The following is a 24,557-nucleotide window of genomic DNA, read 5'->3' on the forward strand; positions in this document are numbered from 1 at the left end:
CAGGAGTGGCTCAGGAATTAACAAAATATCCTGAGTTGTAAGGGACCCAGAAGGATCCAGAAGGATCATCAAGTCCCACTGCTATTCAAGTACCTTTCAAGCACCACACTGACCAGTTGCCTACTGTCCCACACGGCTCTGGTGAGAGCACACCTGGAGTAACATGTCCAGTTCTGGACTCCTCAGTAGAACCAAGGCCTGGACATACTGGACAGAACCCAGGGAAAGGCTTCAAATCTCTCCTCTGAGGAAGGCCCAAGAGAGCTGGGACTGTTCAGCCTGAAAGTGAGGCAGGATTTTACCAGTGTGTACAAGTATCTGAAGGGAGGGTGTGAAGAAGATGGAGTCAGGCTTTTTTAGTGGTGTTCAGTGATGGGGCAAGGGGCAATGGGCACCGACTGAAACAAAGGAGCTTTTAGCTGAACATAGGGAAACACCTTCTACTATGAGGGCAACGGAGCACTGGCACAGGCTGCCCAGGAAGGTTGTGGAGTCTCCACACCTGGCAATTTGCAAATACCATCTGGACCTGGGTCTGGGCAACCACCTCTAAATGACCCTACTTGTGCAGGGGAGTTGAACCAAAAGACCTACAGAGGTTCTGTACTACCTTGACCATTGTTACTATTGTCTAGAAGCTACAGCTTATTACAGGTATAAGCAGTCAAAGAAGTGATTCTCTTTACTATTGTAAAGAGAAAAAATTAACCTTTTTTAAATCCTGTTAAATTTAATGTTTAATGCAATATTTGCATGCTAAAGAGTTAATAACATACGGTTCTACTAGTCTGCAAATACAGTACACTGGCATTCAGTTGATAAACAGAAGCCAATGGCAAATTATACCTTTCAAAATTTCAGTTCTTTGAACGACAGGACATTCTTTTGTGTGAAAATTTCTAGCTATGGAAGTTCTTATCAAAGAAAAGCATAATTTTCTAGAAATAAATAACAATTTTAAAAATAACCTATATTTTAAAAATATCCTACAGTCAATATGACTTCAATTCCAGTCAACCAGCCTCAAAAAGAATACAAGGGACAGTTTTCTGTCTAGGCTGTTCCTAGAAACTGCTAGTGATTAGTCTAAACTGTGATTTTGACATTTTTACCCTCGGCTTACTAACACATACTTCAAGGTTGCAAAAACTAGATTAAAGTGATAGCCCACCAAGTTGCTTCAGGCTACAGTTTCAGCTGACACAAATCATCTTTCACTGGACACACTTTACGGTTTCTAACATAAAATGATTTGTTGCAAAGGCAGTGCTTGCATTTTACAACCTCATCATTAAACTCTTGTACTGGTCTTCAAGTTTTAAGCAGGTACAATAAGATTGAACTTATCTAGATAAAATGCTCTAGTTAAAATTATGTAATCCTATCAGAGCTACTATACCTCTAAGAATAACAGTTCACCAAATCTTACTTGTTACTTTGTGTTTGGTGCACTGGATTTTGCAAGTAGTTTTAATGGCATTATTGATTAAAAAAAAATCTTAATACAATTACATTTTAAAAGTCAGTAACATACAGAATTTTTGATATTTAGTGGCAGAATGGGTGTTGGCAGTATTAAAAAAAAACCCAAATAATAACAAGTTGATTTCTCCATACATTCAGCAGAAAATAAGACATATAGGTTACAGTGACTATTATATATGTCTTGATGACAGAAGATTTGAATGTATTAGTTCCTTATTAAAACGGCTGTTAATTTAAAAATAGCTTTAAAAAAATATATATACTACATCCAGAACATGTTGAAATTTCATAAACCTGAAAAATACTATATTTGATATATTAGCTTGTGTCTTTTAAGATAAAAGAAAATTCAGAGATAATTATGACTATCAGCTGAGAATGTAGTGATTTTATTAAATTATTATTTAAGAGTTTTAAAGAGGAAGCTAGATGATATTCCTGAAAACGTACTGGAGTACAATAGACCTGATTTGTCCAGCCTTTCAATAAAATATACGAAATTACTTTTTCATATGATATTATTGACTAAGTAAACACCAGCAGCTTCAGGGGAACCATTTTGGATGCATCATATTCATTCTGCAATGACCTGTGTTTCCTTTTTAATTTTTCTCAGACAACCTGACAGAGTTACCATGAATGATGCAAGATAATCATTCAAGCTGTCAGTGTTTTTAGGCAGACTTCCAGAGCCCATGCCATTCAAATCCTCATAGTCAATCATGGAAATTAGCCGAAGACAGTTTGTGAAAGGAAGTATTGACATCCATAGAAGCAGTAAGTAGTAAACAGTTATTGAAAAATTGTAGAAGGAAGCTAATGAAAACAGTACAGTACATTTGTCTGTGCTGTTAATGAGTGGTTATATATCCTGAATTTGCTAAAATGTGTTTCTTTGTGGGGAAAAAAAATCAGCAATGTCCATACCAGACATAATTAATGATGCACTTGTCTGGTACTATGAACAAGCATACAAAAAAGTTAGTAATATCTGAGAACTGCCATTAAATTTGTAAATTGACACTATCTAGAAACTGTGATTAAAAGGCACTTTCAGTTTTCCTGTTTCAAAATGTTTTGTGGTTGTGAGACAAGATTTTTTTCTGTGCATGAGTTAATTATAAGAATAAGCTTGGCATATAATATTTTATATCAGAAACACCCAGTATTTCAGACAGATCTTCAAAATTTATTTTCAGCAGGTACATAGTAGGATGAAGCTAGATTAAGTTAAGAATTTAATTATTGCAGGTCTACTAATACTGGTAAGGGATTAATGCATAATGTTGGATTTGTTAAAATGTCTTTACTTCAGAAGCAATGTATTTATTTATATTTTAAAACCCAAAACAGAACAAGAAAACCAACCAAACCTCCCTCCCATCTCCCTCAAACCCAAAACCTATCACAGCTTGAAATCCAGACATTTTGACATAATAAAATATCATAAATAAATATAATAGTTTAAAAACTGGTAAGATTATGAAATACAAAAGAGTACCAGAACCAGTTTAATTATTATTAGGGCAGCCTGGTTTCTTTTCACAAGATATCCTATTCCTCCAAACTATTTGCCCAGTCGAATAAAAAAGAAAAAAGAGAATGAGAGAAAGAATGGTAACCACTGATGAGGATGATACCCGGTAAATCAAGATGTCCTGTTTCTGCTCTCAGTGTTAACACTGACATGACTGGTGACTTTAAAGCAAAATCAATTCAGTCTATTCCACAACAGCTTTACTACCCATAAAACCACATATAATATTGCCTCTTCTTCCTACAAGGTTTTATTATAATATTATACTATATATTAATTATGCTAAGTATATCCATGCTGTCATTTGCAATCTGAATGGGCAGGAAATGTTATTCATCAAAGAATATGAAAAATAAAGAGTGTGAGTGATTCATAATGGACATGACTCAAACAATGGTTTGATGAAGATTTACAATGCCCCAAATAATTTTTGGGGGAGACATTTATCCTTTAAATCATAATTTTAACAGATCCTCATTTGCCATCCTTCTGTAATAGAAGAACACCATGTGTGGCAATGCACTAATAAGATCTTACAGTGCCCCCTGAGATTAATATAAATACTTGAAAACCAGTGTTATCAAAATCATTTAATGATTTTGAAATGCTTTCAAATGACATTTTAAAACCTTCCTTTGTTGTATGACCAAATCAAAGCTCTACTTTCTAAATTACCAGTACTTACAGACTTCAATAGCTATATTACAAAGTTATAGGTTCATTTTACATAGAAGTGTGTAGTTGGGAAATCCTTTCTGTAAAAACTAAATCCCTTCTCTTTAAAAGTTGTTTGAATATTTATGTGTGCAGAGACTTCCATAATTTATATTTTTGACACTAAGTCATTATACGACCCACTGAAAAAGCTTAATTAATTGGATAAGAAAGTGTCTGTAGATTCTCAAAATATTCTAAACATGTTTTAAATATTTTAAATTACAGTTTCCAATTAAAATTGTACATGTCATATTGTCTTATGTAATTCTATTGTTCATTTTTTGAAGATAGAGCTTCTGCTAAAAAAACTGCATTGCTGTGAGTTGAGCTCAATTAGTTTCTGATGTTCTGCCAAATTGCCTCATTACTTGTCATAGTAGCACACTACTGACACTTGCAAAGCTGAATTCTTTACATACACATTAATCTCTTTCTGCAAGAAAGTCTGGTGAGTAAAAATACAAGATTTGGAATGTGATTTATGCAAATTATCAGCTACCTGATGAAAAATTTAGATTAAAGGAGGTGGTAAGTAGGGATACTTTGCACTTCATTCTTTGGTATTTAGAACTGTTTCAAGCAAATGACTTGCTAAATCCCACTGAAGAGTTTTAGATGCATTGGTTGCTCAGCAAATTCATGAGTATTTTAATAGCATCCAAAACTCACAAGTGCAGAATGCCCACAGTTCCAATTGCTTTTATTCACCTTGATACCCTTTGATTTGAAACATCATATAGATATGAGACATATCCTCAGCTATAGCATTGGCATTGAGAACCCACAAAAAACTTTTGAAGGCTTGACAAACCTGCAGATCCATTTAAATTTCAAAATCAAAAAGACTAGGTTGCTCTTAGATATTTTCCTGTTCAGTATGTAGGAAACCACGGTGTTAAATGGACTGTTTGGCAGAATTAGCTTCAGTTCATTTGGGTTTGGCTGACTCAAGGGAGTAAGGGCATTCCATTAGGAAAAGAGAAATCAGCCTGTCTTGGCAATCTGCTGTTCTGTGTAAAACATTGTGGATTTATTGAACAATGCTACTTAAAAGATCAGCTTTCTCAGATTCAACCAAAAAATTCAATGTGCACTCCATTTTCAGAAATATTTCTTAGTTTCTGAGGATACGAACAGACAAACAAGACACTGCTGGGAATACCTCTCTTTATATCTTTAAAGTTTGAATAAATTCCAACTCTTTTGCAAATCTACATTTTTGCAAGAAGGTGTTCCTATCACAGACCTGGTTTAAGGTATGTCTTGCAGGAATTATATAACACAGTTCTGTCTTATGAAACATGAACAGAGCGTGATTGGTCTCCTAACTTGGATGATCAGGTAACTAGAATTGTAGAATGCACCTCTGAAGGCAGGGATTACATATTTTGGACATGGCACATCAGACAGCTTTGAATTACTTCTCTGTTCTTTTTATTCTGATCATGCAAATAATGCTTTTGTATCTGTAAATTAATCCGTAAAACAACCAATAATCAACACTTTTAGTGACTAAAAAAAAAAAAAGCTCACATATTTTGTATCTAGATTGACATAAACAAGTATCTCATAGGAAAAAGGTTTGAGAAAATTTATTCTTAAGAGTTGTTGGCCAAACACTGGAATTTAAATCAAAGTCAAAACCAACAAAACCTAACTTCCTCAGGGCAACTAAAAATATTCCCAAACTCTACATATGAAATTCTGAAATTACACACAGTAGAAAACAATATTACTCCTTCCTCCATTTCCTACTACTCTAGAGAGTAAATTCCACATACAAAATAGAGATCCATCATTTCCTAGCATAAAAGCAAGGAAAAGAACATGAACCAAGGCTCCAGAAACAGTGTGGATAAACTGGCTTTCAGGCCATTTGTGAGTTCAAAATTTTTTTGGTTTCTTTTTGATTCTGTCAACAAAATAGGTGACTTGCAACAGCTATTATACCCCACTCCCATATTAAATGCTAACATTAAAGATAAACTGAGGGGTAATAACTTTATTTGATGCTAATATAAAATATTATTGCAACATTTCTAAAGCCTCTAAATATCTTTTTCTTGAAGACAACACAGTTCAAATATGAAGAAGGAACCTATTTCCCTGAAATTTCTTTGATTTCACTTATTTTGAATAGTCGTCAAAAAGTTTTACTCTGAGAACTGGTAATACTTATTCTGTATCAATCAATGATCTGACCATCTAATTTTTGAGGATTAGCACATAATCAAATTTTCAATTTGAAAACAAAGGGAATATATGGTTCTATTTTTCTTCCATTCTTAGCTGAAATTCTCAGACAGCAGTGAATATTTATGCTTCTGTTGGAGGAAGGGAGAGGTTTACTTAGAATAGCTGGAGTATGAAATAGGTTTATGTATTTTCCCAGTAAAATCTACACCAATTTGAAACATTAGTGTATTTTGATACAGAGGTCACACAAGCTGTCTTGTTTATTTTTAAACTTCTGCTGATTGTAGTATTTAACTGGAAGCTTGAAAAAAATAATTTTCCCAAAATCCTTTTTGTCTTTTATCCACTTAGCAGATATTAGACTCTCCCCAACCCTTGTGTTTGAGTAAAGTGACATTAGAATTGATGTCTTTAAATGAAAAAAAAAAAGAAAAAAAAATCAAGCTCAGTATAGCACCTATCTTGTCAAATATCTTAACACACAGAGATCAAACATAGACTAACTGTGGGAATAGCATTTGTTAATTAATTGGTGCTGCAAAGCCAACAAGAGGAGCACCAAGCATTGTGGATTTTATTAATGTCTGAAAAACTTACAGCTTTGTTTGTCTGTGATTTAAAAAAAAATAAATTTGCTGATTAAGTGCCAGGTCAAAAAAAATATACTTAGAATTTGGCAGATTTTTACCATAAGAAAAGAACAACTTTAATTTACAATGCCATCCATCATTTTAAAATACAATACACTTTTAGGTGATGCAAAAAAAGGCTTTGGCTTTTTCCAAAATCAGCACATTTGATTTTATCATTGAAAGCCTGCATTTCTTTTTCTACATATGTACCAACTTCACATACATATTAAGTTCTAACGTTTATAACTATCTATATATTAATGCATTAAACTGAAATCTCATTTTCTTGAGTCTGTGCTTTAGTTCACAGATTAATGCTCAAAATATATTTTCATCTCCATGAATATTTATCTCCAGAAAAGGCATGTACCTACATGCTATCTAATTTGACTTCATTTTCAATAGGTCTTACGATAAATATCCAATGACACTCTCTTTCAAGAATCAAGATTGGAGTCTGGAGTTTCAGACCTCTGCCATGTGCAGAAATCCGTATTTCAGCTTGGATGCCTCTGTAACTGCAGGCAACTGCTGGAGCTCATCTTGGTAAACATAGAAGAACTGGCGAGGAATACAAAGGTCAAGCGCAATCTTGGCTGCAGTGACCATCAGAGAGAGGACTTCAGAATGCTGAGAGAATGGAAATGAGGTGACTAAGGATAAGCTCAAGGTGTTCTTCCTGCAATTTGCCAGTAATGTCTTCCTTAAGAAATTCAGTCCTCCTGAGAGCAGTGGGAAGATCAGGTGTAATGAAGACTCAATCCTAGTGGAGAAGTATCAGGTCAGGGAACACTTGAACTACTGGGAACCATGAGCCAATAGAACAAAATGTGAGCTCCAACCAGCGCTGAGAGAGCTGGGTGATGTCACTCTGGTGACATCTTTTGAAAGGTGGTAGAAACTGGATGGTGTTCCTCAGGACTTCAAGAAAAACAATGTCCCTCCCATCTTTAAGAAGGACAAAATGGAGGATCCAGGAAAGCATAGACTAGTCAGCCTGAACACAGTTCATAGAGTGATGTTGGGAAAACACCCCTCAAAACTATATCCAAACACATTTAAGGGCAAGAAGGCAACAAATCCAGGCTAGCCTGGATTTGAGGAGAAATCATGCTTGACCATCATGACAGGTTACTATTATGACACTACTGGATTGGGGGACACAGTAAATAACTTTAAGAAGGCTTTCCACACTCATAACAAAACACAATTGTCAAAAACAGAAACACAGGACATTCAATTTAAACATAAGAAAAATCTTTTGTACTGGAAGGTTGATCAAACAATGGAACAGGTTACTAAAAGAGGTTGTGGAGTCTCCATCCTTGGAAAAATCTAAAACCTGGCTGCATATGAACCTGAGCAACCTGCTCTTGTCTAGTTCTACTATAACAAGGGAGGTTGGAGCAGTCAATCTCATGAGGTCCCTTCTAACCTCAGCTGTTCTGTGATGTTTTGATTCTGTGAATTAGTAGTAAATCAGATCAAATGAGAACAATCTCATGTGTCTCATTAAAAGCATGGAACATGTCATACCTGAATCATGGTGGATATTATTACGGCCTTACAACTGCATAGATTAAAATGCTACTGAAGAAAATTATACAAAAACTTATGATATTTATAAAGACATTTAGCTCTGTCAAAACCCCCCTGTTTTGTAAATACATTGAAAATAATTTTGAAACACTTTCAGAAAAAAAAAGCACATTGCTTAAAATTGAAAATTATACTTCTATTAGAAGTTCCATTAATGGTATTGGAAAATAAAACTTTAAATTTGATGCTTTACTTTTCAAATATAGAAGAAATTAACCAGAAATTGAGAAAGGAAAAAAAAAAAACCAAACCAAGAAATCTGAGAAACTATTATTTAAAAATCCCCAGATATGTAGAATGTACAGGTCTGTTAATGAACTTTTAAGTTAGGAATATAGTTTCAGATGACAGAAGCATTAACCTTTGATATTAGATACCTGCCCAAAAGAATGAAGAAAGTCATGTAGAGATCAAACACAAAAATCAATGAAGACGCCCTGAAAAATTATGTGTTCCAAAGTTACACTATTTCACTTAGTATTTGTCTTATACTGAAGTCTTGATTTCATTCAAAGAAAATAAGACTGTATAAAATAAATAATTTGCTTCACACTTTCAATCTGGTTTTCATGTTGTCAAGAAAACTAAACACTGATCACTTCCTGTGTGCCTGCAAAGATTTCCATAGCTTTTGATTGTAGTAAGGATAAACATACAACTTACTCATCCCAGCCTCATTATAGCCTATACAGAATATTTGTTACCATCAAGAGGCCTGAAATCATATCCTTGCTGCCCTACATTTTAAGTTGTCACTGGGCATAAACAGGGTGAGTAGGGTCATTGAGAATCTGTAATTGCATTTACAACCTCTGCAGGAAGTAGAGATTGTGAATATAAACCTTGTGCCCCAAGACAACAAGAGAATGAGGAGCATTATGGTAATGAGGTATAAATTCAGGCTTTTTCTAACAACTTCTGGTCTCTGAACTGTGGTAATTGAACAAGTTTTTAAGTCATATATTCTGGGTGAATTCCAGATCCTTTGTTTCTTTAAAGTATTAAACAATCCTCTTGGCTTTAGATAATAAATTTCTATTTGCTTCATGTCCTCAGTCACCGAAAAATGCTTTTGAGAAGGATTAGGTGATAAACCCTATTGTATTCAATGGTGTAATGATGCTACATAACATAATACTATTTTACATCCAAGGAGAATAAATCTTTGACATGCACTATCAGGAAGGAAGTGATTTCAAATATAGATCACCATAATTTCTTGTTACACTATAAAAGAGGCAGTGTAAAGGAATTAGTAGTCATTGTGATATACTAGGGACTATTGAATACAAAGAACATGAAGCTAAATGGACAGTTATTGAATTTGATACTGGTCAGGGAATTCTCCATTTTAGAACAATATAGAAAGTACATTTATGCTTTCCACTCCCTCCCAGTGCACTGGATAGCTAAAACAGTGGTTCTCTTTTTTCCCCTACCTTTATTTTCAATGGCATTATAGTTATTTTCCTGAACAAACAACAGCAAATCAAAAGTCACCAGACAGTGGGAGGCATCCCCATCTGTATGTAGGTTCCTTATAGGTATGTAATAATTTTTAAGCATAATATTAACTCAACATGACCCTTCAAAGGGCAGGAAATATTGTAGTAGGTCAGGAATTTAAAGCAAAACTAGGAAGACATTACCTTCATGTAGATACTCACTACTAGTACAAATATACGTCTGCAGAAAAAGCAAAACCATTAACAAATTAATTTTATGTCTAAGGATACCCTTTTTTGTGACCAAATGCTTTGTACTAAAATTAAACAGCTGTAATAGAGATTCTGTAAAAAAAAAGAAAGTAAATCCCAAGGTCAAGCAAGAATTCTACAGAGCTTTCAAAATATTTGGTGGTAACTCTGTTGAAAAATCTCAACTCAGTTTTCAAACAAGTCCAAAGTTTTCCTCTGTTTAATGTTATGGCTCCTCAAACACATCATTCCAAAGCAATATTGAATTCTATAAGACACTGAAAAGACTGAGGTTTCAGATCTGTAATGTGTTGTGAAAGACCAGGAAACAATTGTCTCTTTCCTGAATTACTATAAAAATCCTTTTCAAGACTTTTAATATACATGTACTTCTGAAGTGATGTCATTGTTTAATTTAAGGGAAGGGCAGAAAGAGAACACCAAGAGCATGATTGTTTAGGCTGATCTTGAGGGCACTCAAATAGCCAGAGCAAATTCTTGGCCCTTGTTTCATCTTCAGGACTTTCAAAATGCGTTCCAACTCAAATAAAAATTTCGAAAAATGCTACACTTCAGGGTTGGTTATGAATCATTTTGTATGATGCTTTATATTGAGAAATGAGTTACACCTTGCATCTTTTTTCAAAGACTCTGCAACAGATAATTTGTCATAAAATTCTGGCAAAAGACAGTTGAGATACAGATCTGTGCTAAAGATGATGGTGGCAAATGATGCTGATAAACAGTCATGACCTACAGTAGTTTGATAAATGTCAGAGAACCAACATTCTACAGTGAATTGTAAGAGACAAGTTTACTTTTTAAAATTTCACACAAACCAAAGAGGTTTTTTCTATATCACTTTCATTATGTACACATCATACTTTAAAACATTTTTAGACAGCATTCAGTTGTAGATTTTCTTCTCTACAGTTGAACAGTCAAAGTGTTAAAATTGCCATAACTAGAGCAAAGAAAACATTCTCTCATCATAAGTAGCTGAAATTCCAGTGAAATTGAACTGAGGTCCATTAAAGGATATTACAGACCTGAATGGTGAGAAGGAAAGAAAACAAAGGAAAGAATACATGAAAAAAAAAACCCCATCTGCTGACCTGATCAGAAACAAAATCTAATGAAATTTGAGAAAAATATAATTGATTCATTTTTGATTCCTGAAACCAAAAATGAGTTGTCTGTTGCTGTGTTACAATGCAATTCTCTTTTTCTTCCAGACTTTCAGTGTAAAGCTAGGAACAATAAATACTGCTTCCCTTTTAGAAAATAGTATAATCCTAAAAACCATGATCCATTTAATGTTCAGTAGCAATTGGCTGTCTGAATAATAATTACAGCTCAGACCAGTATGCTATGTTCCTCTTCAATATCACAACACTGCTGCTATTATTAGCAGAACACATTTAGTAACCTTCACTCATTTCATCAGGAGATACTAACTGCTTAACACTTCTAAATTAAAGTGCAGTTATTCTGGCATGCAAACCAAAATGTAGAAATTTTGGCTTAAGCATCCTTTATTAAAAGGAACAAAGGAATTCTGCACAATCCAAATACCATTGTTCATTTAGCACAGTGCAAAAACAAGTGCATGCCGTCCCCCCCAGCACTACTTGCATAATAAACTGCCATGTACTTTTAACTGGAAATATTATACCTTGGTTAATCCAGAATTTAAATGCCTTGTGATGCCATGGATTTTCCAGATGAGTAGGACCTATTTGATTTAGCTTTTGCTTCACTGTGCACAATTATGTTGTGTGATGCCCAGTGTTACAAATGCTTCATAACAGTGCCATCAAGAACTTTTTCTTCATAGAGCCTCCCTATGGCCTTTCATTAAAATGGCTTGAGGAATGCAGACACAGGATGACAGCAGAAGCCTTGAAATAAAGGCACTGATTGAAACCAGAAGCTTACAGACAACTGCAGTCAACTTCTGGTTATGAGGGAAAATTAAAGTTTCAAGGATAACAAGTAGACAAAGAGCAAGAACCCAAGTATGTACATTACAGCACATACATACAGTGACTGAGAGCATGCTAAAAAAAAACCAACAATGTCCCCAAGGTAACACTGAAGAGAAAAACAACCATATTCATAAACATTAAAAATCTTTGAGAGGAGGAACCTCCTCACTATGAAAATCAGACTTCCCCTGCTGGAGGACTGAATGGTGAAAACTCATGCTAATCTTTTCCTCTAAGGCAGAAGCCACAAGCCTCAGGAGCCAGGGTGGTCTTGGATGGGTGAACACAGCACCAGGAAAACAGGTAGATGCTAGAGTTTTTTAGTCTTAAGAAAATTTAATTCAAAATAAAAGCATTCATATTATAAATGGACTACTAAAGGCATTGAAAAATATTCTAAGACTTGAACAGATAGTAAATTCTTTGCTTTGCACAGCTGGTGTGCTCCTTTGGCCTCACACAAACTGCAACAGGTTAAGTGCAGGAGTCTGATGGAGAACTCACATAGCCTCGTCTTGGGAGACAGCCAACTGGTTGTCAGAAAAAAAAATTATAAGAAAATAACTATCAGCTTGTGAACAAAGTCTCTGTACAGAAGACAGAGAAGAACTTCTCCTAGCAGATATGTCAGCTGTGAGAGGCTCATACTTTTCAAGCTGAAGAGGAAGATCATAATAGAAACATAAATGCAGCAAAATCTGAACAAAACCAATCACATAAAAAGGGGGTGAATAGGTCTGTACTATTTACAGACCACTGGAAGAAAGTGATCTTTAAGGTCTGCATGTAATGCATATGATATAAACAGATTATACCAGTGAAAACAGAATTTTATTAAAAAAATAGAAAGCTAGCAGGGTATGAAGAATATAGGGTGAAAATTAAAATACCAAGATTACAACAATTTTGATGCTACATACACATTTCCTGTTAGTTACCAGAAGGAAGCACCATGCAATGCAACTACAGAAATCAGTTCTTGGCAAACAAATTATAAAGAAATGTGAAATTTAATAGACACTTTGATGACTAAATCTCAAACTGCAATATTGATTAAAAGCAATGTGCCTGGGATACCAGGAAGTAAAAAAGACTGCTTCAGAAGCTACAATGATTGCAAGTACCATTTGGCATGTATCACTTACAGAATTAGACTCACAGGAAGGGGGAGACGGGCAAGAGGATAATGACTGACTAACCCTCATATTTAGGCAATACTTTGAGAATTTAAATCCCACCCTAAGTCTGAAATAAGCAAATCCCTTCAGTTTTGCTTTGCTTTTTATTTCATGTTTAGTTATGCATTATGGCTCTGTTTTTTCCTGACAGACACCCTTGACAGCTTACACGGTGTGCTGAGCTGTTCTTACAACCACCAGTGAAGCCGAGATACATTATCTCTGAAACAGACACGATTCTGAAAATAGCACCTCCAGATATTAACAACAAGAGAGGGGGGAAAAGCAAGCTTGTTTTCAGCTTTAATTTGTTTTACTCATTTGAAATGTGATAGAATGAATAAGAAAAGATGGCATAAGAATGAAATGTCAAAACCCCGTAAACCAAAATATCTCAGGCATGCATTATTAATCTTGTTTGGTCTACCAATTCAAATCTGGGGTGGCAAGGAAGAATCCTCTTCTGCAAAAAGAAGTTAAAGAAATAAACTGGAAAATGTAGAGGTTTTGAAATGCATAAACGTTACAGTTGCTTCATTACTGTGCTATTAAATAGTGTCTAATTACATAATAGCACTGCTTTGACAATAGCAATTCTTATCTCAATTTTAAGAGTGGCAGGAGTAAACTTTTTCAGTTGGGTATTTTATTCTATCTCCTTAAATCACTTTGACTGGATCACAGCACTTTGCAATATTAATATTTTATTTGGCTTTTTCCAGGTAGAATAATGCAATATCTTTAAATGAGTTCAGAGTTCAACTGTTAAATTATGTAGCATAAAGTAAGCATAGCTTGTCGTTTATCTCTGATATATTATTGTGTTCTTAGGTTACTGACATCTACAGTCCACAAATTGTGTATCAGTTTGAAACACAATACACTCATTTTCTCAAGCCTTTTCTATAAATTAATATATAGCCTCTTAAAAATGGTGTACCAGAAGGCTGAACTGTGAAATAACAGAAAGCTCCAAGACAGATGTGTAATGTGAAACTCATATTAGCAGAGCATTTCAAAGAGAAACACTCACAGTACAGGATAAAGAACAGCCAAAGGAGATATTCTGTAAAGAAAAAAAAAATTTGAAATCTTATACCTCGAGCTGGGGAGGAATGAAGATGTGGGAAGGGGTTAGAAAGGAAAGCAGTTAGGGTACAATTCAACTGGTAGAGTCTAGAGATTTTCTGTCTGAGTTTCATGCTTCAGCAGCATTCACAGGAATCATAGAATCATTTAGGTTGGAAAAGACCAGATCATCAAGTTCAACCACAAAACTAACATTGCCAAGCCATTGCTAAACCATGTCCCCAAGTGTCACATCTACATATCTTCAAAATACTTTTGGGGATGGGAAGCTAACCACTTCCCTGGGCAGCCTGTGCCAGAGCCTGACACCTGTTTTCATGTAAAAAACCAAAAGGGCCAGGAGATTTAGGCACTCTTTTTCTAGACTATACAGCAGCTCCCAAACCAGTTTGCTCCATAACACTTGCTGGAACTCAGGTGCATGACAAAATTCAGACACGACTATATGAAAATGCACACATCCTGAATCCCAAAGATAGGAGGGATGGAGGGAAGAACTAAAACAGAGAGATTAAATAAGCAAAACCCCAAGCAGAGAAGATCAGTAATGTATTACTGCTTACTGCCAGAAACTGCTACTTTATTCTCCCAATGCATTGTAGAAATTTAAAATGTAATCTCTCAACTGGCAATACCAAATGCCAACAAGAAAAAGCAGAGTAGATTCCTGTCTTTTCTTACTTTTGGGCAAGTGAGGTTAGCAGGAGAATTTCTAAAGTAAATTCCTGCTCCTGAGTAGAAGATTTATATAAATCCAGCTAATGAGACTAAGTTGTCAGAAGCAGCAGTTTATATCAAGAAAAAAAAAAAAACAACTAAAAATCCAAAAACCCTCAAATAGAAAAAGTAGCAGAAGCTTTAGGATTTATTACTATTTTATAAAATTCCAAAAGAAGTAGTAATTTTCCTACCAAGATGCCTTAGTTAATAGATAATGAGTGAGAAAACATTTGTACATTTTATACAGTTCTCAGGGTTAGTATGATGCTAGACTGTAAAAGTTCAGAAAGCAAAAAACCCTGAATTATTTCTTCTCTCTGAAAATTCAGAATAAAACCATTTAACTGTACATATTTTAGACTGATGACACTGAATCAAATAGTGTCTGTATGTAAAGATACCACAAATAGAAAGTAATTGATTTTTTTGCAAATCTACTTTTTTAAATAGGATTGAGTGTTCAAGAACAGGCCAAGGGAAGTTCACTTATCTAATCAGTGAGTATTTATGTAATTTAGTATATATTTCATGTAAATTACATATTGAATCCATATGCATGGAAATAGACCTGAACTCTAATTCTATTCTCCAAATTTAATCGCCGAGCCCAAACCACTTCTTTTTCTTCCATTTACTGCGCCTGGAATTTTGATTCAACTGGACAGAAAGAAATTTGTGTTGCCTGGTGTAACCCTCTACTAATGAGGATGACTCTCACTAGATGAAAGGTAAGAATTTCTGTTTGCATGGAAAACTTGCCAGGGTCCTGTTATAGTCAGTCACAGGATTCCGGAGTACAGCAAGTAGAATGCATATTAATTGTGTCCTTCAGGGACAGATCTCCTACTACATTTTTAAAGAGATAAACTCAGTTCCATATCCTAAGAAATTAAACAAGAACAAGGTTTAGTCACTAGAAGTAGCATTAATCCTAAACCATGAGAGGATCAGAAATCCTGTCACTTCACTATAATTTTCACCGTACCTTTGGATTTCATAATGATTAATTATAGGTTAATGCCTGCTCCATACATTCTTGACTCTGGGTCTCACTCAGAGGGGCATAACTCTTTTTGTGCTCTATGTAGGCAATGTAGGTGTCTAAGGATGGTTCTGAATATTAGCTCTTCCAATGTCTAAGTGTGTTTATGGATCCTGCCTGAAATAATTTTGTCTTCTGGGTGATGTCATCTCCTAAATTGCATTGATTTTTCTTGAAACTAGTCTTCCAAGTCATTTCAGTCCTTTGAAAACCACTATATAAGTCTTTCAAGAGATTCTCCTGACCCTCATCTCTTTTTCATCACAACAGCTATTTCTGTCTTAAAGAAAGAGAAGTAGTCACATAGATGAAAATGCTACTGGCAGCAAATGTATTTTTTCTCCTAACAGAAACACACCTGCTTGACAAGTGACATTTTAAACCAAACTCATGATACATGCTTGAATTCAAAATTCTTCCTAATGCACAGGCAAATAATCTCAACTAAAATGCTCTGGTACTTATATCTCCTCTAAGGAGAAAAAAAAGGCAATAAGCCATGCAATAAATAAATATTTAGCATACACACTCTCAAGGCACTTCCATCACATTGTACCAGGAAAAGCAATATTTAAAATGCTTAATATAGACAGGATTGGCCCAAAACTGAATGCACACAATTGCTCAACTGTGTTAGAGAAACAAGATTGAAAACAGCACTTACTTTTTCTTTTCAATTTTTTACTGAAATTCAGAAAAAAAACCTCAACTAGTATTTTTTAAGTGGTAAAAAAAATCTCTCCCAAATTGTTTTATATATTAAAATGGCTACTAGCTGCATTGATATAATAATGGAATTCAGAAGGATAGAAAGCTATCTTCTTTGGAAATAATTGTCCTTAGGATTCAACTAGCATCCCTGAAGTAATTCACTGCAATGAGAGGTACTCATTTTGCTTTAAATTACCTCTAAAACTTTACATGCCCCAGAATTACAGAAGGGGGAAACTCAGATTGCTATAACCACCTGTGCAAGCTACAGTATGCCCATCCTTGCATTCCACACACTCATGACATAATATGCAACAATAAAGTTGATACTTGCCCTTTCCTGTCCCTGTAGTTGGATTGTAGCCCTGCTGTCAATATAAGCTGTCTTCAAGAAAGAGTACAAGATTCTGTTTAACTCTCTTCCAAGCATCTCATGTCAGGCTTGAAAGGCTGGATTCCTTTTATCTCTTGTCCTCATTTCCTATCATGTATGTGTCATGCACACGTGCTCACAGTATTTGTGTAGGGAAATATATCTATATGTGCCAAAGCTTAACTGGATGGAATAAACTACTTTGCACCTTCATAGAAGCAGTACTCATTTAAAGTGCATCCTAAAACAAACCTCATACTTGGGAAATAATATTATGTACAAATTAAAATCATGCATTAGATATACAGAGTAGCACGGATTGATGGCCGTTTTTCTATTCCAATTAGAATAATTTATAATATACAGTACATCCTGTCAGGTACAATGTGCTGACATCTTTACATGAAAGGACAGAAAGAGTAATACATAACAATAAACTCCCAGGACAGCATCAATTAACACTGCCAGACTAAGCAGTTCTTCTTACTTATCTTACTAGCGTGGCTTATTTAATAAACAAAACAAGACTTCTCAAGAGAATTGTAATGTCATTAGTTCTATTCTTCCTTTAACCTCCTATGCTGAATAGGGCTTTTTTTCCCTCACAGCTAGATGTACCTGTCAGAAATGTGACATGTATTTTCTCATCCTGATACTTTATGTCCTTCAATGATGATTCTCCTAGGCACCCTCAGGGGCATTCAAATAGGACCTTGGAGTATGGCATCCTCTCTTTCTCCTCCTTTGTGCTTTTTCTTAGCATGCTTTTTTAAACTCTTCCATAATTTTCACCTCTAACATTCTTTTTTTCCTACTTTTGCTGAAATATTTTCACTCAGCCAATACTATTGCAATCCTGGCATGATCAAAGTCTATCAGAAAGTAACAAATTACCTCATCAATTTTATTTTATAGAAAGACAAGACCTGAAAAGAAAAAATAAAAAATGGAACCAACTTGGCAAAACATCTTCACACACAAAAAACATCAGCCATTTTATGATATGTTTTCCTTCATAATTTCCAAAGTAGAATAGACTACTCAAAAATTTGAGTTTTTGGGTGAATCTAAGCATCACAGGCATATGGAAAGAATAAAAGCGAGGGCTAGGTGGCAAACTGAGGCATAAGGAAAGTGGCTTCCCATAACCCAAAATGGCCTGGGATTTCAATCAAAAAAAAAAAAAGATGATGAGCAGAGCCAAAGCCAAATACTGAAAGGCTGAATATTTCAGGAATTCTTCTGGGACGCAAGACCACATTTGAAGTCCTTGGTCAGCCTGGGAATACAGCATGTTCTGAAATGAGCCTTTGACTTTTTTGTCTCAGCTTAGATACTCTACCTACATGCTTTTGTCCCATAAATGTCTGCAACTCAGATGATATCTGGCATAATCCCCAAAAACTTGTGGAACTTTCTCAGAACCTCTCCATTAATATCTGTAATTAATTAGCTGTGTTTTGGGAAGACAAACAAGTTATGGGACATGTTTTTAAGGTAAGGTAGAAAAGTATTGCTACATATTGATATATGATCTCTTATCCTGTCAGTGTATGCATTAAAACATATACATAAAAGACGTGTGACAGGTTCTTAAAATACCCAGTGTTTTAAAATAAAGTAGGCACAGAGATGATGACTGGCACAATAATTACTGCTCTTTTTTTCTCTCTGTTTAACAAAGCAAAGTTTAGGGCAGATCACAATGTGCTTGTCATCCTCTCTAACTTGATGACTTAGAAATAACAATTTTAGTGAAAACTTCTCTTCTGTCATCTGTGTCCTTGAGATAAGAATATTTTCTGTAAGTGTGGACAGAAAGGTTTAAAAATCAACTATTTGTTACAGGGGATGTAGCTGACGAACAATGAAGTACCACAAACAGAAGTCTGAACATAATATGACACTGAATTATTCCCAACAACTGAATGCAAACCAAATGTATTCTAAATCAAAAGAGCTCTCAAAATTAATTAAATCTCTGAAACTAAATTCAAGTTTATATTTCTTAGAGGAATGAAAGTAAGTTGTATCAAGTGAAAAGTTGTCAAAAAGTGAAGATAAAAAGCTTTCATATTGAAAAAAAAAAGAATCCTTACCATGTCTAATTTTCTAGTATCTTAACAGTATTCTTTTAATCTTGCACAAGGAAAAACATGGTAAAATTTTTACAAGCTTTTAATATTTTATTTTCACACTAATCATTTTTGTTTCTGCTGTTATCAAATGAATTAAGCTTATCCTTTTAATGAAGGGTAACAAGAAAAATTTTCTTTAAATGTAAAGAGCTTCACGAACAGGAAGTCTATGTCAATTAATGCCATCTGCAATTCTTTATCAGCCAGACAGTCAAAAAGTCATTTTCTTTTCTGATAAACCAGAAGAAATGAATATATGAAGGATTTTTGAAGAGGTCCTTACCTTCGAAGTCTCTTGCAGTTCCTTTTGGCAGCCTGCAGAAATGGGATATATACCTGTTCAAAGAAGATAAGGTATTATTAGTGATATCTCAGAATACATACTGTAGAGTAAACCACATTCATTAGTTAGTTAAATATATATGGACTAATCTTAATTAGGTTCCCCTCTGTGTATTTCTCTGATTCTCATCAAGGAAGCTGCAGGGTTCAGGAAACACAATATGCTCTGAGAAACGCAAAAGGTTAAAAGAAATTATCTCAATGTGATTCGAGTAGCTTTTAAGTGCTGACCTCCCACTTATTTTTGCATTTATGGGCAAAACAACTTTATTAGTCTAAGCATATTTCAGTACTTGTTTTAAGTGCTAGCAACAGAATTTCAAACAATATCTGAAATCCCAGTGACTATGCTTACAGAGGATTTTGTAGTCTAGCATTTTCTCCTATCTTTTTCCTTTCCTCTTCACCTGCTCCCTCTTGTCTAGCATCTCTGGTTTAAGTTCTCATGGATCAAGGCCATTTTTTATTTCTCCAATTGAATACTATCTTGCACAACAGTATTCTGACTCAGAGGTGTTATAACACTAAAGATATGAAAATAAATACTTAGCAATTTAGCATATGATACTGTTAGAAGGTGCATGCAAAGACTTACGAAAAATATTTACTAATTGCTCATATTACCAACTTAGTAATCTATTTTAAAAAGTTCATTAAATTTTCTGCATCAAATACCTTATTCTGAACTTACAATCTCAGGAAACATAAAAAGAAACAAATCTGTTTCCAGAGCTAAAATTAACTTATTTTTCATTCCTTTAATGACTTCAGTGATCACAGAATACATATTTTGCAGAAATTTCACCTTATTTCCTGTTAGGTTGTAGCATTTGGAGGCATATCCCAACAGAGTGGAAACCTCATAAATGCAGCTTTCTGATAAGAGCACATCAAATTTACTGTCTCACTTCAGTGCATTTGTTGTTTTTCATTTCTTTTCATCACTTTAAAAGTACTGTAATGATAACTGAAACTTTCCTTTTGCCTTCAATATGAAAACATGAAATAATGCCCCCAAGATTGCATATGCAGATGACAACAGTGTTTCACTCTATTTCAAGAGCAAAATTTGCAGAAGAGTCTTTTTGGTAAAAAATAAATTGCTTTGATTTCTTCCATGAAGAAAATTTTAGTGACAGTGTTTCCAGGAAAAAAAACCCAAAAAACTAAAACAGTAGTTGAATGGGAAAGTACAAGTAGGAGCGAGAAAAAAATTTTTTGTAAACATAAGGAAAGAAAAAAGGGTTTTACTCTTTCCTACACTAGTAAGAGCCTTCATATTTATGCTATAAAACAATTTGCAGCTAAATATCTCTTATATTTAAAAATTATTTTTAAAAAGTTTCTAATCTTTATTAAAGAAATTATTATGTAATAAAAAAGGGGCAGATTTACCCCTGAGGGCAAAAATGGGGTAGAAACTACTCTTGTATCAGTATGTCAGCCTTCATAATCTGAAACACTGAGAAACATAGGATAGATATGAAAAAGGAGTTTAGTTTTATTTAAAACACTGTATTACTGATTGGAATGTCATGCAAAGATACATTGCATTCCCACTTCTGCTCAGAAAGTTTGAGAACCATATTTTGGCAGAAAGACATTCAGCATTAAAACCTGCTCATTATTTAATACAGCTTTTGTCCCCTTTTTTGGAAGGACTTATGACCTTAGGAATGACTATAAATTTTTACTGCAATAACAATCATATGCTATTGAATATTCCAAAATGAACAGAAATACTGAACTGAAATTTCAGATATACACAAGTTATGAAGTATTAGAATTATAGTTTGGGGTATAAACATAATTTTGGAAGAGATATCCATGTATTACTACAGCAAGTATTTTTTGCCTACACACCATAAAAACAAATGTTTTCAAAACCACAAATGTAGAAATTTACAGATTATGCATATTTGATGAAATCTAAAAATTTACTATTGAAAAAAACAGGTGCTTGTTTATCGACTGAAATCAGTCATCTTTTACCCTTACAAATTCTCCTTGTGTTAGCAATGATTTTCTGAAATTGCTTCTGAGCAGATAATTCCGTATTTTGGGAACTGCAGAATGGATAAATTACTTATTTTGGGGATTGCAAGATGGGATAGCTACATACATTTTCAGCTGTAACAAAGATATTCTCTCCAAAGGATTATATGCTAAAAAAATACATTTTAGTCTGAAGGATAAGAAAGATAAAATCATATAAACTTATGATGAAAAAATAGCCTGGGAAGTTCACACTTCTTTGGGTGATCTTCTCATTATAAAGGAAGAAAGTATTTTTAATAAAAGTTACTTCCTCTTTTTGTTTAGTTGCATACTAAAAGAACAATAAATTCCATTTATTTTCACCTACTGTTTCTTTAACTATTTGATATTGTCATTGATGTTCTTCTATTTGGGGGTGTTGAAGTTGTTTCTGTAGCAAACAGAAATGACATTTTTGCTGTAAATATTGACTAATCTTTTGCCATTCTCACTGCAAGGAAATACTATTGTTCCAAAGTTGAGTATATGTTTTGGATTGTATGGGCCTTTTCATCACACACGCATATGCTACTAGGTAAATATAGAGCTGACACATCCTTGCATTATCTAAAGTGATTAATAGCTATAATTATGGGTGGCAAACATCTATTCTAGCACTGCTCTTTGAAAAAAAATGCTCATAAAACTGAGGCCAGAGTAGATCTGAAGATTGCTAAATTAAGTATGTTACCATGGTAGCCACTCATTGTACACTGTATCAGACCAGAGTGAGCAAAAAGACCTTTCCAAAACATTACCAAGTTCTTCTGTCTTTAAACATTTCTATGAGTTTTTGAGGTGTTAATTCAGAATGTGTTAATCTGTCCTGTCAAATACATTCATTTTACATACTGTGAAGTCTTCTAATGTATTTCAGAATGCAGATTTTCTATCATGCCTCACTAAACATTGAGGAACTCAGGCATTCCTACAAGTGAAAGAAAAGGCGTTTTGTTTAATGGCGGTTTTTGAATTACACCTATTACTTGAGCTACTTGGTGGATTAACAGTTTTTCTAACTGTTAATCCTCAGAGTGCATCCCAGGGTAGTCTGTTTGGGTAGGTGACTGCAAGGCAGTAGAATTGGTACTATGTCAGAGTCTTTGCTTCCACATGTGTTTGATTACGCGCACCTTTTCAACATGCAGACCACAATTCTGATAGCTTATCGGAGATTCCCAGAATCACAGAATGGGTGGGGTTGGAAGGGCCCTCAATGATCATTTAGTTCCAACACCCCTGCCATGGGCAGGGACACCTTCCATTAGACCAGGTTGCTCAGAGTTCCATTAAACTCCACCTTGAACACTTACAGGGATGAGGCATCCCCAACTTCTCTGGGCAACCTGTTCTAGTACCTTAAGCACCCTCACAGTAAAGGCTTTCTTCTTGCTATCTAAGCTAAACCTACTCTCAGTTTCAATCCATTCTCCCTTGTCCAGTCAGTACATGTGCTTATAAAACCCCCTACCTATCCTTCTTGTAGGCTCCCTTCAGATACTGAATCAATTCGTATTCATTTTACTGCATTTTAAATCCATAACTTTGAATCTGAATAATTGAATCAGAATAATTTACGCAAGCGGCAACGTATCCTGAATTACATGCCAATCCTGAATCCCTAATACATGCCCATTCTTCCATTGGATTTTACTTCTAATCAAAGTAAGAAAAATATAACCATTATCTTCAATTTTATCCTCAGATTCTCAAAAAAACTTTTGTAATTTTGATCACAGAAAGAGCTAGGTTGAAGAAGACTTTTGAGATCATCAAGTCCAACTAGCTCTTTTATACTCATAGTAGAATTAAGCAGGAAAATCTGACTTAAGTGACTCAGGACTTAATCGATGTCAACTGCTTCCGCAGCTGCCAACATGAAAATCTTTTTGTGGTAGATCAGACACTAACCACTGGACTGAAAAGGTTTGAATAAATAGATGTAACTTTTACTTATTCTGGTTTTGCCCAGGCTTTCTGATTTTTGTCTTAAATGTTCTCAGTTATAAATTAAAAATTCCTGTATTGCATAAGATATTATTTTAAACACAATTAGGTGTAGATTATGTTTTGAAAATGAAAAATCTAATGAATAGTGATAGGTGATATTATTATGACTTAATGACAGACATCAGTCTTGGGCTCAGCAGAAGATCACTCACATTCAAAGTCCAGTAAGGCATTTAACATCTGGAATCATCTTACCACCTCTTTAACATGAAGACTGGCAGCGAGCAGAGTAGAAAAGCTTTGAAGTTCATTTCTCTCACTGTCTAAATAGTCAGTCTCATCTGATATGTTAGGACCAAAAGCACATAACTCTCTTGGCAGCCCTCAAGAGTTCTACAGTAATTTGCTTCGCATATGCTGGAACTGCAAAATAATTCCTACTCTTTGCTTTGCCTGCCTCATTACAGCCAATATTTCTGCGTGAGTGCACACACACACTGGGAGACACATGGTGGCATTGAAAAGGAACAAGTGAGAGAACTGACCTTAAAAATTTGTTGTTTACACTATAGCACAGAACTCATTTAAAGATGATGGGAGTCAAATAGCTGTCAATAATTTAAAGTAAATGTAGTTTATCTTCATAATACTTTTAAAGAAATTTAAGTCTTGACAACCAGTCACCTTCTATTTTTGAGAAGATTAGAAATACAACTGATAATAGGAGTACAAGCACCATAATTTGGATCTACATAAAGTCTTTGATAATGTCTCAAATGATAGATAGTCTTCATCTTAAACTGAAAGCAGGAAAGATTCAGGTTAAACATGGGAACAGATAAAGAACTGATTAAAGTAAAGTGATTAGAAAGTGAAGTGTTGAAAAGAGCCACAGGGGAGTCAGTTTTCAGATCTTCATTGCTTCTAATCTGCATAAATTAGTAAAACAGAGAAACTAGCTGTAGAATTGCCAAATGCACTGATGACTTAAAACTGAAATGAAGTATTAAGTGGAAAGCAAAAGAATTAAATGATAATTCTCCTTGGAAAATGGTTTACATATTAAAAGCAAAACAAAATTTAAGAATGGTAAATATAACAAAAAAGTACTGCCTGTTTTTCCTTC

General features: G+C 34.5%; 1 protein-coding gene across 15 annotated transcripts in view; it reads right to left on the reverse strand.

Annotated features, from left to right (window-relative positions):
* TENM3 (teneurin transmembrane protein 3) overlaps positions 1-24,557 on the reverse strand; it is a 1,284,378-nt gene that overhangs the window by 1,083,245 nt on the left and 176,576 nt on the right. For all 15 annotated transcript variants that reach the window (XM_030947662.1, XM_030947654.1, XM_030947660.1 and 12 more), the window contains one exon: positions 19,386-19,438. The gene's annotated coding sequence lies outside the window, so the exon portion shown is untranslated. The remainder of the gene's footprint in view (positions 1-19,385; positions 19,439-24,557) is intronic.

Source organism: Camarhynchus parvulus, chromosome 4, assembly GCF_901933205.1.
Source record: "Camarhynchus parvulus chromosome 4, STF_HiC, whole genome shotgun sequence".
NCBI classification, from domain to species: Eukaryota; Metazoa; Chordata; class Aves; order Passeriformes; family Thraupidae; genus Camarhynchus; species Camarhynchus parvulus.